The sequence below is a fragment of the Phascolarctos cinereus genome, unplaced genomic scaffold, assembly GCF_003287225.1.
Source record: "Phascolarctos cinereus isolate Bilbo 61053 unplaced genomic scaffold, phaCin_HiC Scaffold_5;HRSCAF=322, whole genome shotgun sequence".
Lineage (NCBI taxonomy): Eukaryota > Metazoa > Chordata > Mammalia > Diprotodontia > Phascolarctidae > Phascolarctos > Phascolarctos cinereus.
The window spans coordinates 253,486,309-253,490,091 of record NW_027555958.1 but is presented as its reverse complement, the minus strand read 5'-3'; positions in this window follow the sequence as shown (position 1 = coordinate 253,490,091).

Genomic DNA, 3,783 nt, shown 5'->3' with positions numbered 1-3,783 from the left:
GCAAATGAGAGATTATTTTAGACTACATGGAATATTTAAGGAGGGTTTTTAAAAATATATATATATGTGTGTGTATATATATGTATGTATGTGTATATATATAAAATATATATGTATGTGTGTATATGTGTGTGTGTGTGTGTGTGTGTGTGTGTATAAAACCTCTCTCCTGCGTCAATCTCTGTTTTTGTGTCTGTCCCACCATCTCTCTCTCACCCCTGTTTGAGAGGCTTAATTAGTACACTAGTCTGAGATTAAAAAGATGTCTTGGTTCTACTCCCAGTTCTGTCATTAACTTGCAGAGTAACTTTGGGAAAATCATTTTATCTCCCTAAGCCTCACTTTTCTTTCTTTGTAAATGAGAAAGACTGGAACAACAGTTCTCAAACTTACTGGTCTTAGAATCCTTTTACACGCTTAAAAATTAGTCAAGACCTTCCCCTGACAATAACTTGGGTTTATATGGGTTATATCTACCTATGTTTACTGTATGATAAATGGAAATGTCTTAGTGTTATTATAAAAACTGTTTTGAGCCTCTGAAAGCGTCATGGTGCTGAGAGTCTCTAGACCACACTTTGAGAACCATTGGACTGGATGATTCCTTTAAACGATTGTATCAAACTCAGATAGAAATAGGGGCCACTAAACAGTACATAAAGATTCCTGTGGGCTGTATATTGACTTAGTTTTTTAAAATAGAATTTATTTGAACATTAAAAAAATTTGAATTGCAAATTCTCTCTCCCTCCAGCCCCTTCCTACCCATTGAGAAGATAAGTATTATGATATCAATTATATATGTGAAGTCATGGAAAATATTAGCTATGTTGCCATATTAGCTATGTTGCAAAAAAAAAAGTTAAGAAAAATAAAGTAAGTGAAAAAAGTATGTTTCAATCTACACTCAGAGTTCATCATTTCTCTCTCTGGATGTGGATAGCATTTTTCATCATGAGTCCTTTGAAACTGATATTGACTTAGTTTTAAAATGCAATATTATCTATAGTTTATTGTATTTTTAATTATTTTTTAAAAAATATTTCCTAATTACATTTTAATTGAGTTCAACCACACTTATGAGTGCTGTGAGCTGCACTTAGTCCATCAGCTGCACCTTTGACACCCTTGCCTTACAACACTGAGCTTCTATGACCTTTTGTAGAGTGTCCTAAATTCAGAAATATTTGTAGGGATAAAGCGGAGGAAGTAGAAGAGGAATAGAACTCTCTAAAAGCACAAACCAGTCAGTAATTCCACAAGCACCAATGAAGTATTTATTATGCGACAGGCACTGTGTTAAATGCCGGGAATACAAATAAAAGCAAAAACAGGGTCACTGCCCTCAAGGAGCTTACATTCTAATGGGAGAGACAACATGCAAACAACTATGTATATGCAGAATATACACAGTCCAAATGGGACCCCAGAAGGAAGGCACTGGGTGGAAGGAGGGGGCAGTGTGTGGAAATGATGAACCAGAAAAGGACTCTTGCTGAAGGTGGGATTAGCACTGAGTCTTGAAGGAAGCCATAAAGTGAAAGTGAGGAGGAAGAGCATTCCTAGTATGAAGGAGAGCCGAGGAAAAGGCATGAAGTCAGTATGTCCCTTCTACTAAAGCTGATTACCAAGACATCCCCAGGAAACTGCTTTGAGCAGTTTTGTTTTCACCACTGAGTTCATGCAGCCCTTTGGAAAGGAACTTTGGGCCCTCATTGGCCACAAAGCTGTTGTTTAGAAGGGGAAGTTGACAGGTGAATATACACCAGTACATAATATATACATACATACATACATATACACACACACACACACACACACACACACACAAAATGCCTGTAATGGTTGATGTACAAGTTGTTAGTACTAATGACCATCGTGTTCAATATCAACTGAATTTTATAAAGAAATAGATGTAGCTATGTTTCTTGGGACCTGATGATCTGAGAAGCAGAGAACCATATTGCTCTCTCATGACAGATTTTAGGTTGTCTCAGTTGGAAGAGCCTTTAGAACCAATATTTGGAGATATGGGTCTTCTCTCAAGGAAGCACAAATGGAATCTATTGACCTCAGGGTAGTTCCCAGATCCTTCCATACTAAATTAGATGCCCTTAAACTTTTCTCCTCCCCTTTTCTCTGAACTCCACCTCCATGGCACATAAGAACCTGTTCCAGAGACTAGCGAGGCCTCTTTCAGGAATTATGGTGCCAACACTTTAGTTGTAATGTGGGAGGAAGCCTTGACATCTAAGATAAGGTTGGAGATAAAGGCATACAGGTGGAAGGAGAGGAAAGGTAGTATAGATATAGAGAGAAAGGGGGAACTAGGCTGGCAGAGAATGTGTAAATTCCAGGATAAAGCCTATCAGATGATGATGAAGGTCAAAGAGGTCCAATTCCATAGTCCCAACCCTCCTCTTGCTCCAAGCCTGATCTTGTGACTCCAAATCTAGATAACCCCCATGCCTATAGACACTGGTGGAAGGGAATATCTTTGCAAAGTTCCCCATGCATTTTATCCATGGTTCTTTAAGTTTCCAGGGAGCTTTTGACTCCAAAATAAAAAAAGGACTACTTTTTGTTATTAAGTCATCCAGTAGACACAGAGAAAGAGGACTGTAAGCAGCTCTAGAACCCATGCTTCTTCTGGTAAGCCATTAGGGAACTGGGGAACTAAATTCTGGGAACTGTCTTTGCAACAGAAAATTAGGAAAGCGGGTGGCATGACCTCATGGTGTGGCAGAGTGCGCATGAGATATGGGGAGAGAGATGAGAGGATTGTCTACCAACAGTAGCAATCAGGTGTTGCCAACACTACCAGAACCTAGTCACAGCACCCATCTTCCCTGGAATACTGCCAGGGGAAAATCCTGAATCTCCAACTTTACCCCTTCACTTCTGGTTTCCCCTCCAACCATTTGGAGGAACGTAGGGGATTGGAAATGTTTATTAGAAAGAGAATTACTGACATATCCATCCTCTATATTTCTTTGAACCTGGATAGAAACTTAATAAGGAAATGAACAATTAACAGGGAGAGATAGCAAGACCCCAACAATCTTCCATCTGACTATATTTTTAACCCTAATAAGAGAAAAATAGACTGCTAGAGCAAGAAGAGAATTTATGGGTTATCTAGTCCAATCTCTTTATTTTACTAATGAGGAAACTATGACCCATAAAAGGGAAGTGACTTGCCCAAGGTCACATATTGAGACAATAGCAAAATTTAAACTCACCCACGTATGAGTTCCAACTCTTTGTCCAGCTACCCTCCTGTCTACCAATACTTCAACATTAAATATATTCCTATTCCTAACCTGAGTCCCTAATACAGGCCCAAGAGGTATCTCTTACCCTAACTTTAGGGTTACTATCCCTAAAGTTATCCTAATACCTAATCCTAACACCAAGCTATAAGGCAGACCTCTTAACCTGGAAGGGTCCATGAACTTGTTTCATACACACACACACACACCCACACACACACACACACACACACACATATAACACACTCACTAATGCACCATAATTACCATATATATATCAATTATAATGAAATTGTATTATCAATATTTATATAGATAACTTTATTTCAAGATAATTTATTTTATTTTATGCATTTAAAAACATTATTCTGGGAAAGGGTCCATAATGCCAAAGAGGTCCACAAAAGAGGTTAAACTATATAGCCTTACTATAAAGGCAAACAAGACCCTCCTCAGGACCTTCAAGTCCTTCAGTATGATCTATCCTGGGGGCCCATCACCTACCTCAAAT